This window comes from Cydia amplana, chromosome 6 (assembly GCF_948474715.1).
Source record: "Cydia amplana chromosome 6, ilCydAmpl1.1, whole genome shotgun sequence".
Classification (NCBI taxonomy): domain Eukaryota; kingdom Metazoa; phylum Arthropoda; class Insecta; order Lepidoptera; family Tortricidae; genus Cydia; species Cydia amplana.
In genome coordinates, this window is record NC_086074.1 from 13,806,254 (window position 1) to 13,820,563 (window position 14,310).

Here is a 14,310-nt window from a genome sequence, read left to right on the forward strand (position 1 = left end):
TTAAGTTAAAAAAATATATCAATGCTAACCGTTATGTTAATGCATACCTTTTTTCGCAAATTGCATATTTGCACTTAAAGGCATAAAAACAAGGCAGGCACGCAAGATTCTTAAGCAAGACGCTATAAGTAATATTTTTGTGTAGGTACCTCGCTGTCAAACATAGATAGGACAATAATATAAAAATGTAATACTTATATTGAGTATTGAACTTTCAGTGAAAACGTTGCTTCTAATTAAAATAATATAATTTTGTTTCGTACCAGGGCGGCTCGTTTGCCGCCGCATCGTAGCGACTGCGCGAGCATCCGGCGGTAGCTAACCCGGCCGAATCGGATCGGCTTATGCCACATTGGCAGCGAATGTGCGACCACTCGATGGTAGATGCTAAAACACAAACACGTCGAAAGCATTAGACTATAGCCAACTGTGTACTGCACTCGACTGTACTTAATCAAACCGAACCAGTGATCTGAGGGCCTACCGCGAACCACGTTCGACGTGTTGCCTCTCTATCGCACTTGTAAATTCGTACGTAAGTGTGACAGGGAGGTAACACGTCGAACGTGGTTCGCGGTAGGCCCTCTGCATCCACGAGGAGCCCACCGTATTTCTACCCGACCCCGCCTTTCGCGGTCAACGTTCCTACTTGTAAACTTTACATGTTACCTACTGGCGAAATGTCGATGGCACAAAAAAGGAATATAGATTCCTTTATAAATACAATAACTTTTAGTAATTTGTATTCAACTGGATCCTGCTTAAAAAGATAGTTAATGGTTATACCATAACCGTAACAAAACGTCCCTCATAATCACGGCAACTCGGCGCCTGGAGTTCAATTACTTATTAGTGTTAAATTTAAGCAACAGTATTGTCCATTTTCTGTTCCATTTCACTTACGGTTCAATTACAAAGTTTAAAGCGCCAATGGAAGATCAAATGGACACTGAACTCCGACTGGGCGCTTGGTAACTTAATTTTCACAGACTGTCAACATTCTCTGTATTCGGATGTGTTGACTGCAGACTTCAGAGTAGTTAGATTAAGTTAAATTAGGTGATAATGAGTTCACTCTTTATAAATATATATTTACGCATTTACGCGTCTTTAGCCTTTAAGGGGGTGAAATACGTAGGAGGTACCTACAACATTGTATGGAACTATCACACGGAAGCATTATATTTTTTGTATCTCACCTAGATCGGAAGAGCTGCATAAAAAGACACAAAGTTTTTTGTTGTCGTTAAAATAGAGTAGGTACCTTAACTATGGCAAATATCAGCAATAAATAATAAAAGGTAAGTCGATAACGGAACGTCGCACACAAAATGTAATATTATGAAGACTGATCTTTGACGCTTAATTACATAATACACTTGCCTTCTCAATGGACTTAAATATCAAACGGTTAAGTTCAAGCACAACATTTAAGATCATCGCTGTTGCGTAGAATATAAAACTAACGGGCATACTCTGATTTTAATAACAGGTTAATAATTCGATCTGGATAAGATATGCTTCGGTCACCAGTTACGTCAACCAGACGCTTCGCGATTTCTGCGAACAACTTATGCGTGCTGGGACCCCATGGACCTAGAGTTTCAACTCCAAGATTCTATCTAGAGATGTATTAGACATCACGAAGATACGACAACGATATTTTTAAGATCTAGCCTGTCAAATTTGACATTTCCGCGATTCTGGAGATACTCTTGAACGATTTCCACAATGTCTAAAACGTTTCGTTATGTATTTTTAGATCTCAAAATTTTGAAATGATCTTACTACGATAATTTAACGTAAAAATGATATTGGTTGCCCGAATTGAGCTGCAAAATATATCTAGTTGAAATCTAAACTACCAGGTATCTAGTACATATCGTATCGTTCTCTTCTCTAGAACGGATCTTGTTTTCCGAATACCGCAGTATGATAGCAATATCGACACGGAATAAACCCCAGCACCTATGATTAATACCGGTCGAGTGGGTGACGCGTGTTCAATCGCCATCTGCCCTTATTAATTGCCCTGTCAGCTGTAATCGTGTGTCCTTCGCTCGTTGTCCCGCGCCAGCATGCCCTATCTACGGGATACTTCCTGTAGATAATTGCCATTCGTAAGAATATTTATACAATCATATTTCATGGATTTTTACAGCAGTCACATTCTGAAATAAGTATTCCATAGCAATATAATACGAATTTCAATACGCATATGGCAATATGGAGAGTGCATCGAAGCAAATTCGCAGACCGGGGTAATTTTGAAGATCGCAAATTTGTTTTCAATAAAATATACTTTATTTTTCGAAAAGCTTATCAAGGCGTCTTGGTAAGTACCTATTGTTCAAAAAGCTTATTTAGTATAATATATGACACCTGAATGCTTGTTTCATTCTGTTATCCATTTAAAGATTCACCTTATCACGGTACCAACTCTGCCGGGCTATAGTATATCGTTAGCGCGACATCCCTTCCTCCCTCCGACCCTCTTTTATTAACATAGAAAAAGACGGGTAGTCTATCTCGCCGCGAGATACTGTCGCGCCGATCATGTGCTAGGGCGGCTACGGGAATATTTGAAATAAATCTGAAAACTGACTGTCGAAATGATAATCGGTTAAAGATTCTTTGCGTGTTCTACTTACTAAGTGGCCATTGGTTGAGCCAAATTTCAACGGATGGGGAGAGACAAAATTAATTCCACTGATAAAAATAATAATAGTTAATTCCTTCACTCCTGTTTTGGAAACGCCTAGATCACTTTGTCTAATAATAACTCTGTAAAACCACTTTCGAGCAATGTCTTTGTGGACGTTCGACATGATTGTAAGTAATCAGATGCATGCATTTAACTGCCATTTTTAATCCCCGACGCAAAAAGAGGGGTGTTATATGTTTGACGCCAATGTCTGTATGTCTGTCTATCTGTGGCATCGTAGCGCTCCAAAGGATGGGCCGATTTCGATGCGGTTTTTTATGTGAAAGCAGGTTTTCTTGCAGTGGTTCTTAGCTATGTTTCATAGAAATCGATCAAGCAGTTTGAGGAGTATCAGCTCTTTTCCAAAATGATGTAAGGCATTTTTGGCATAAAATGGATTTTGTAGGCATACAGCGTAATCTCACATCTGAGGATGCCGAAGACCGGGCAAAGTGAAGAAGATTGAATAAGAAAGCTGAGCCTGGAACTAGACGGAAACAAGACATTATTACATAAATTACCTTGGCATACTAGCATCAGGCGTGTCTCACTCCGCGATTTTTCGCTTTGCTACAGGTAGCTAAAAGTACATCCGTTCGGCCCCAATTTTGGGGAAAGCCATAAGCCGCGCGTGGCGCTGTCGCCACCTAGCGGCCATATCTGTGCTGATCGTAACAGACGCGTTTTGTTAGAGAGTGAGTCTTCTGTACTTAGTACTATTATTTATTCTGTGCTAGCATGGTCAACCCTCCATTTTTGACAGATACTTATTAGCCACAATCAATTGCGCCATAGCTCAAGGCTTGTTTTGACTAATGTCTGCATAGTACAATCAACAGATGACAAGCAATTAATCGAATTAATTACCCCAACGGTTGGGCCCGACGCAAATGACCGAACCCTCCAGTGAATCCTTATCACATCCCGATCTCCAGTGCATTCCACAAGATGACGTTTTATTACATTATACCGACGGGAACGTAGGCCGCTCTGGGGACCGCGACAGATTCACCACCGGACGGACACGTTGAAGTCATCAATTTTAGGTGAAATAAATATACAGATTTACTTACACCATAGATACTTATAAAGAATTCAGTTTCTCACTATTGGGTGGCTAGTCCTCTCAAGATACACGTTTAGGTACTAATTTAAAATTAAATTGATAATGGTCTTCTTACAAGTTGAGTCAAGGATTTGTTGAATTAATATTTAATTATATTAAATAAACTGTCACCTTTTAAAGCGATTTCAATTATTTATATTTAAATGTAGATAGATAGATAGAATACTCTTTATTGCCATGCCTTAGATACAACTTAACCCTTTCAGCGCTAAACACGACACGTTGTCGTGTTGCCTCTACGAAGCATTCTCGCTACATACCGGGAAATCCATACCGTAGCGCAGTGGTGAATGTATTAAGGAAAAATAGTTGATTAAAGATAGAAGCAGACAACAGGCAGTCTTATCGCTAAAGAGCGAATGTATTGCTTTATATTTTAGTATTATTATTTGTTAAATAAAGCTCCCAGGAAAAAAGTTTCATCTGGTGGTGACTTATATGTATCTATAATTCAAAAAAATTATCGAATCTTTGCTTGCCTATCCGTATTTGTACCAACATGTTTATGATATCCAAATGATTTGAGTGTAAAGCTCTAGGAGAACTCTGCAAAAACAATAGTAAGCATTTTTAATCACTATCATAGTCCCCAGGGAATGGGTCTGGCGAACAACCCGCCCGCCGTGTACTATTCCGTACAAAACGCTGCAGATGTAGCATTATTCACAGCACGACAGTGCCTACTTATCTCTGACTACCTTGCAAGAGAGTAAAGCCATGCGTATGTAAACGTGTCGTGACTAAATGTACCCTCTACTAGTCACGATAGATAGAGACAGTAGGTAGATAAAGCAAACAACTACTCCCAGCGACAATAAGTTTCAACTAAAGCGTGTGACAAAGCAAGTTTATAATACACCTACAATCTGTGATTCAAATCAACTTTATCATCCGCGAAGGCAACAAAGCGTGTGTACGGGAGTCCAAGTTTTCAGGCCCGAGTCACACCTGCGACTTTCCCACAAATTGTAACCGGTTCCAACTCGCAAGTCGCCCGTCCTCGCCAACTTGGCCTTCTCCACTTCATAATTAATTCTTTATTCTGAACTCAGACTTGGGGCCCGATTCGGATTTTGTAATAGACATCTATCATCATCATCTATCATCTTTTAGACATCGCCAAAATACGATAACGATATGTTTAAGATAACCTGTCAAATTTGACATTTCCGCGATTCTGGAGATACTCTTGAACGATTTCCACAAGATATTACTTAGAGATCTAATAGATATCTAACACGATCTATCGTAAAAGTGACATGGTTGCCCGAATTGCGCTGCAAAAGAGAACTAGTTGAAATCTAAACTATAACGTATCTAGAATGGATCTAGTACGTGTCGTCTCTTGTGAATATCTTGAAGTTCGAATACGGCAGTTGGACAGAAGCGGGTCGCGTAAGCACTTAAATAGTCCAAATTGTGTCGAAGAAGCGCCCGTTTTAATGACGATGCTCATTTTTAATTAGTTCAGAAGAGCTCTTTAATTGTTAATGGCCGCATTTTGAAGTTTGATTAGTTGTTCAAGTAAGCGGGGCCCGTTTCATTGCAAATGAAACATCATGAAAGTTAGCCTGTTTTGTAAATCTGCGAGGTCAAATAGAGGATGAAATAGACTCATGTCTAGTTCTAATGTCATAAGTTCAAAACCATTTGTCATAGCTGCACAAGAAAATAATATACTAAAAGCAAAAGCCGGTGGATTAAGATAAGTATATATATGCTCAATTATAAACTCAAATAACGAATCAGAAAATGGTTCTACGTTTTCTTTTATTAGGACTGAATGAACTGAGATTAAATTCTTTGAAGTATCTAAGAATTGTTAATTATTTGAAAAATAAAAAGTACCATTGCTAATTGGCTTTTCTTAGTAAGAAAGTCGCGGACCGGACGGGTAAAGAGCTATCAAGAATAGAGAGGATGTTAACATAATTATACAATTATTGAACCTTAAAATTTTTAATAATTAATTCAAAAAAACCTACTCATATAAAGGCTTTTTTTAATGCACCAGACGGACATATAATATCTCGTTGACATCGTTATATTTATAATTATTTGTATAAAACATGGAGTCCCTGTTTCACCACGCTGACAATTGTTGTCCGACATTGTAAATTTTTCGTACATTGCTGGGCCAAGAAGTAAGCTAATATGTACGATTTGTACGAGCTCTTTCCCACTGAGGTCTACGGTTTTCTGCAGGATCCCGTTTTTAATAGTATGCGTGCAGCATTCTGAAACGGTACTACTAAAACGGGATCTTGCACAAAACCGTTCCAGCAAAAACCTGGACCTCAGTGGGAAAGAGCTCTACCGCCGTTACATACCGACCCAGAAATGTACAAGAAATTGTCAGTGTCAAGTGTCAGTTGTCAAGTTGGTGAAATAGGCGCCAGGAATAGTCTCTTTTGGAGAAGTGGTTTCCGAAACATAAGACACACAAGTGGATATTTACAATGTACCCGCCGCACAATATTATGAAATATTACGAATTATTCGTTTATTTATTTACAGTTTAACCGATTCAATTGATCGCCACCTTACACGGAATTTGAAACAGCCCTAACTTCCAACCTTGGAGCTTTCTTAGTAACTAAAATTGTTGACACCTGAGAAACACCTGACGGTCGAATTTATAGGCAGCGCACCACACAAAGGTATCTTGTAATTTGTGCCAACATACCTTACACGTACTTTGAATGTAATAACTTTTACCACGTGGCTTTAAGGTGGAAAATGGTGTGTTGGTTCTATTCGCCGGTGTCTAATGGAGGTGGTGTGTATAATGTTCACCGCTTAGTGTAACTCTGTCAGTGTCAGCCCTAATTAGAGCCATTGAAATAGGCTGATTAATATGCGCAATGCCGTGGTCTATGCCGATGCTCTATTGTGGATGCTGTGAATTATGTATATTAGGTGATTATGTGTCATATCTCAACGCACTGGCTGTTGATTCACCGATAAGGGAAAGAAATGATGTTCTGAAGCCATAATTTACATGAATTAATGGACATCACTGATAGCACCTATCGATAGTCTAATGGGTGATTATTGTAACTGAATTAGAGGTACAAGCATAGCGTCGAAATGTGCTTTGAAGTTCTTTTTAGACCCACACGTCTTACAATCATATTTTGATTCATGCAATCTGAAAAATGCTGGATCTCTTAATACTTTTTCGCAGTGACGAAGGAAATCGTGGCAGTTTCAATTTGTGAAAGAAATAAGATCAATTACAAACATGGCTCCGATTCAAAAGTATGAGCACGCTTTTTAACAGGTAATGCTTGATCGACCCTTGTCCATTATTTTTAAGGTTCCGTAACTCGAAAGAGGAAAATTGAACTCTGTAGAGTTGGAGCAAGCCAACTTTGCAGGGACAGTGTGCAAGTGTCGTCATAAACGTCAAATTTAGTATGAAAATAAGGCGTTTATAATGGTAATTCCACACGTTGTCACGTCAAAGTTGATGTAGTGTTGGCTTAAGTAAACGGGCTGTACAACTCAAGTGTATCTCTGTTCATACGTCTGTTACACTCAATTTGCTCAAAAACTAGGTACTGAACCGATTGAATTGAAATTCGGTACACACATGTCGGTGACCTAAAAACGGATGTCCGTTACATGTGTAACATAAATAATGGAATTTAAAAAAATGCTAACTATATAGTACTTATATTTTGTTATAGTTTTGAGACTAAAATAGATAGCAAAGGTTTGCCAGGCTCAAGTTGCAGTGGAAGTAGCATATTGGTCGTAAAACCGATGACCGCTGGGGCAAAAAGGTTCTTAAGTGTCGGAAATGCACCAGAAAACGTAGGTGGTTGCAAATGAGCTCGACCGACGACTGGTTAATAATCCTTGGAGGCTTGTGCACAGCAATGAATGTATTTTGGCTTACATAATGAATATCAGGAATTTCAAAAAATGTTGACACATAAGTTTTAATTTTTTACATACGAATTATAAAGTATCTTTCTTCAAAGTTAATATATTAGTAAATATTAATATTCGTATGGAAAAACCAACCCACTAAAAAGTACAAAATAATTTTTATATGGCACCCCTTTACGTGTTCAGTCCCTATCCCGTCGTAAAGCAAATTTTTGCCAAAAAGTAATTAATATCTAATAATAAGAAAATTAATAATCATCCGGGTAATTACTTAGTTTTTGAAGTCGGTGCCAAACCAAAATTTTTGAGAACCGATATTTTAGACAACGAAGAATGCTGCACTTACTTGCATTATAAAGACATACTTAGTTTACTCATTAATTTAGTTTTTGTAGGTACTACGTACTCGTATTTTTTTTCTGATTGGTAGTAAAGAATGTTTTTGTTGGTTTGGCACCGCCTTCAAAAACTAAGTAATTACCCGGATGATTATCATTTTTCTTATTATTAGGTATTAATTACTTTTTGGCAAAAATTTGCTTTACGACGGGATAGGGACTGGACACGTAAAGGGGTGCCATATAAAAATTATTTTGTACTTTTCAGTGGGTTGGTTTTTTGAAGGCGGTTCCCTTTTTTTAAAAAAGATATTATATTAAGTTATTTTATTTTGGTTTTATTTTTGTTTATTTTTAATTTTTTAATTCTTTTTTATTTATTTTATTTTATTTTTTACTTTTTAGTGATAGGTAGGTACTTCATTTATTTTAGGTTTTGGGCTAAAATATGTTTGTTAGGCTCTCCATTTAATATTGGGCTCGTAACTACCTACTAATGTTGGTGATGGCCTAACTCGACGATAATCGCGACACAACATAATATGACGTTTTGGTGCTAAACGATTTGTATGTATATTCCTCCCACTCCCATTCCCAGTCCCAGTCCGAGTCCGCCTCCCACTCCCACTATTTTATCTAAATCGGTTTCAGCAACTTAAATTTGTTGGTAGGTATACGGATAGCATGGCCACCTACGGGGTCCAATTGGTTTTTCAAACCATCCATGTACTGTACACTAAAACCTTCTGCAGAATGTAACACTTTTCTGAAAACCGCATCAAAATCGGTTCAGCCAAACGCAAGATAATCACGAACAAACATACATACATACATACATACGGGTCAAACTGAGAACGTCCTTTTTTTAAAGGCAGTTAGAAAAAAGTTTATCGACCCACCTAGTGGAACTCTGCAACATAGGCACACGACGACAAGTCGGTTAACCAAAACAAAGTGTGCCTATGATGCACCAAACCTGAGTTCCACTAGGTACAGCAAGGGTTCAGCGTCAGCTTTATCTTGGGTACTGCTCTCCCAAGTGCTCATCAAGATGTGACGGATGACCAAAATAGCGTGGGCCTATGTTGCACCAAACCTGAGTTCCACTAGGTACAGCAAGGGTTTAGCATCAGCTCTATCTTGGGTACTGCTCTCCCAAGTGCTCATCAAGATGTGACGGATGACCAAAATAGCGTGGGCCTATGTTGCACCAAACCTGAGTTCCACTAGGTACAGCCAGGGTTCAGCATCAGCTCTATTTCGGGTACTGCTCTCCCAAGTGCTCATCAAGATGTGACGGATGACCTAAATAGCGTGGGCCTATGTTGCACCAAACCTGAGTTCCACTGGGTACAGCCAGGGTTCAGCATCAGCTCTATCTTGGGTACTGCTCTCCCAAGTGCTCATCAAGATATGACGGATGACCAAAATTGCGTGGGCCTATGTTGTAGCAAACCTGAGTTCCACTGGGTACAGCCAGGGTTCAGCATCAGCTCTATCTTGGGTGCTGCTCTCCCAAGTGCTGATCAAGATGTGACGCAGGACCAAAATAGCGTGGGCCTATGTCCACCAAACCTGAGTTCCACTAGGTACAGCCAGGGTTCAGCATCAGCTCTATTTCGTGTACTGCTCTCCCAAGTGCTCATCAAGATGTGACGGATGGCCAAAATAGCGTGGGCCTATGGTGCACCAAACCTGAGTTCCACTGGGTACAGCAAGGGTTCAGCATCAGCTCTGTCTTGGATACTGCTCTCCCAAGTGCTCATCAAGATGTGACGGATGACCAAAATCGCGTGGGCCTATGTTGCACCAAACCTGAGTTCCACTAGGTACAGCCAGGGTTCAGCATCAGCTCTATCTTGGGTACTGCTCTCCCAAGTGCTCATCAAGATGTGACGTATGACCAAAATCGCGTGGGCCTATGTTGCACCAAACCTGAGTTCCACTAGGTACTGCCAGGGTTCAGCATCAGCTCTATCTTGGGTACTGCTCTCCCAAGTGCTCATCAAGGCGTGTCGGATGACCAAAACAGCGTGAGCCTATGTTGCATCAAACCTGAGTTCCACTGGGTACAGCCAGGGTTCAGCATCAGCTCAGATCTATGTATACTAAAACCTTCTCCAGAATGTAAGAAACACTTTTCTGAAAACCGCACCAAAATCGGTTCAGCCAAACGCGAGATAATCGCGAACAAATATACATACATACATACATACATACATACATACATACGGGTCAAACTGAGAACCTCCTTTTTTTTTGAAGGCGGTTAAAAATACTAAGAGATATGTAGAATAGAAGATAGATGATAACTAGCCACTTTATCCTGGGTTATTGTATGTTCCTACCTGTATAAATAAAATAAATAAATAAATATTATAGGACATTATTACACAATAGTAGTTTATGCAACAGTGATATAATAAGGGTTCTTAAAATTCAAGGGTCGAAGTTACAAAACGAGACGTAGTCGAGTTTTGTAAAAAAAGACCCGAGAATTTTAAGAACCAATTATGAGCTGTTGCATACATTACTTTTTCTATGACAGCTGCAGCAAAAAAAAAAAAAAAAAAAAGAGTTATTATTAAAAAAAAGAGTTATTATTTAAAAAAAATTGAGTTATTATTTAAAAAAAAAAAGAGTTATTATTGTAAATGAAAACATACCTCTTTCAATCAAGATGATCGGAACTTGTATCTTTAAAAAAAATAAAGCAGTTGTATTATACTCATAAGATGACTGCTAGCAGTCATCTTATGAGCCTATAGACAAATCATTCAAATGACATTGCTTTAGATATCACTGTCAGTCATTTAATTGACACATTTAAGTGCTGGAGTAGAAAAATTGACTAAGCCCCACGGTAAGCTCAAGAAAGCTTGTGTTGTGGGTACTCAGACAACGATATATGTAATATACAAATACTTAAATACATAGAAAACAACCATGACTCAGGAACAAATATCTGTGCTCATCACACAAATCAATGGCCTTACTGGGATTCGAACCCAGGACCGCGGCTTCACAGGCAGGGTCACTACCCACTAGGCCAGACCGGTCGTCGTATAGGTAACACTCATTGTCATTAGCTTTAACTCAATGTTGGGTTACAACAATGGTTTTATACGTCTGTCGCAAGCAGCGGTGGATTGGTTCGGCAATCCATTGTGGGCTTGCGATGCGATCGCTAAGCGCGTTTCACGCAGGTGCTTCTATCACTACATTTTCGGTAATTAAGCACAATATTGTCTGATTTTGACGTGTATTAACGTCAGATCGGCAATCCTTTCGATGACTATACATTTAGATTAGTCTTGTTTTAATCGTACACGTGTTTCATACGGCATTTTTCAATACGCTTGCGAGTAAAACAATAAAACTTATTGGGTAATCGAAGTTTAATTGTTGAAATAAAACAGTTAGGTAGTAAATGTACATTAAGGCCGTGCATCGAAAAATAACAGGATCTTAGAAAGGTGGCAGTGGCTAGCCCCGGAAACAAACAGTAGTGATTTTCGGATATATGTTTCTTGACTATATGATAAGAGATTTCGTAGTAGTCGAAACACGAATGCTTAAAATGTTCTCGATAGAAAATAAATCCAAACTTACGTGTTCATTTTTCGGTTTTAGCTTCGTGCAACTAGAAAACACATCCATATCCAGCACAACCCACCTTACAGCAAAGGTTTTCATCTCGTCTTAACTTTCAAAGAACTAAATATTAACATATTATCCATTACCGATGGATTTATTATCGATTTTTGATTTTATGAATTCAACAGCAAACGCCCATTCTACGCAGTTCGGTTTCTCTTTCTGTCATGCGTCAAAGTCATAAATGCATCCTTTATGCCAGTAATATTAGATGGCCGTCGTGCCTCAAAGAGGTAAGACAGCGCTCCGAATTACGTAAAATTTTAATATCCAATAAACGTTGAGTCGTAACTCCATTGAGTAGTAACGGAACCGGAGGTAAACCTATGATGGTGCCTTCTTACAGGCCTATACGTTACGCATGTGTACGTGTTTGCTAGGCTACGTCATGCTACGTCGAAATCTATACTCTTTGTCAGTTACAACGGGTTAGGAAATTTCGACAGATATTGAAATGAATCGGTAGCTGTTTGGTATTTAGCCATCAGAATCTAACCGTAACTTTTTGCTTTATTTTTGTTTGAAAATAAAATATCTATAAGAATATATTTTTTGCTTTTTTTCTATTGTAATGATAAAAATAAATCTAGTATGTTTCATGCTCAAATAATTTAAAATAATTGAATAAATATTAAAAACTAATTGATATTATTCGTTTTAATTATTAAACTTTCTTTATTTATTTTTGGTCTTAATTATTATTCTCTTTATTTACTTGAACTCTCTAGGCTAGGTGATTTATAATATGAATATAAAAGTAAAATATAAAAACACTTACAAAACAATAAAAAATACATATAAACACATTATAAAAAACCTAACCTAGGGTGCCGCCAGCAGCGGGGCAAGGCCCAAGCTGCCGGTGGTCAGGGCCGCAGAGAGAGGAACCGGCGGACTATCCGCGCCGTGTCCAAGATCACCGCCTTCTGCATCTGGCCCTTGATCCAACCACCTAGCGAGAGTCTCTCAAGATGTTGGTCGAGACTCTTCGCTATTAGACCGTTCGCTGAAACAACTATCGGGACAATGATCGTCGAATCAACATCCCACATGGCGGTTATCTCGTGAGCCAAGTCTAGGTACTTACTGGACTTGTCCTTCTCGGCTTTCACGAGATTCTCATCATGGGGGATGGTGATGTCAACGAGCACGGCCCGGCGTTGCGCTCGATCTATTATCACAATGTCAGGCTTATTGGCTACAATAGTCCTGTCAGTGATGATAGATCGATCCCAATAGAGCGTGGCACGACCATTCTCGAGAACAGGCGCAGGTAAGTACTTGTAGTACGGTACTTCGCGGTCCACAAGGCCGTATAGAAGAGCAAGCTGCTGGTGAATAATCCTGGCTACGAGATTATGTCTGTGCAAGTACTCGCCGTTAGCAAGATGAGAGCAACCGGAAATGATATGCCTGAGTGACTCTCCGGGACGGCGGCATGCCCGACAAATGTCGACCGTACCGTCCTTCAGGATATATTTCCGATAGTTGTTCGTCATCATTACTTCGTCCGCAATTGCACAGGCAAAACCCTCGGTTTCTCCGAAGAGGTCCCCGAATCGTAACCAGTTCACCGACGCGAGCAGGTCCACATCGGGTCCCGTGAGGGCCTTGTAGAACCGCCCGTGTAGCACCTTACTCTCCCATGCCGCCTTGCGATCCGCAGTACTTAGTACCACAGGTTTGCGCCAGTTCTCGTTTGCCAAGGAGAGCGGCGTGAGGTTCCTGTCTACTGCCACCACATCACGATGCATCCCACACTCGTTGTTAAGGAAATAATTCCTGAGATTGTACACCTCGCGGTTGTGGAGATCCTTGGCGTTTAGGAAGCCTCGGCCTCCACATTTCCGTGGGATGTACAATCTCATGACTGACGAGCGTGGGTGTAGCATACGATGTGCGGTGAGCAATGATCGGACCCTCCGATCCAGGGCGTCCAGCTCGGTCTGAGTCCACCTTAGTATGCCAAAGGAGTATGTGAGTAGGGGCATTACCCAGGCGTTGAAGGCGCGCACTTTGTTGCCTCCTGACAAAAGACTGTTAAGGACTTTTGTGAGCCGACTAAAAAAGCGCTCCTTCACCGACCGTCTAATACCCTCGTCCTCAATACCCAACGACTGTGACATACCAAGGTATTTATAGGTTTCTGATTCAGAGATAGATCTGAATTATTATATTATTAAGTTTGTTTGAATAAAATATTTTATTTCAATAATACGAAAAGTTATTATATTTAAGTACCACTAAAAAAAGGTCCCTACTTACAAAAACTCTCTTGCACGGGCCGGGGTTCGAACCCGTGACCTCCGGTTTGAAAGTCGCACGCCACTACAATTTCACATAAGTAATTTACAATGACATGATACCGTGGAAAAAGTGAATATTACAATGTACTGTGTTACTATCATTTTATAGTTTATTTTGGCTTGACAAGGAGGAATGAGAAAAACGTGCAGAGCGAGAGGATTAAATCTCTCTGTCCCTTTCTTAAAGTAGCCAATCCTAATTATGACATCTGTTTTGATATTAATTCTTTGAACATAATTTGTAGATGTTCTTTTTTATATCATTGAGAAAGATTTTTATTA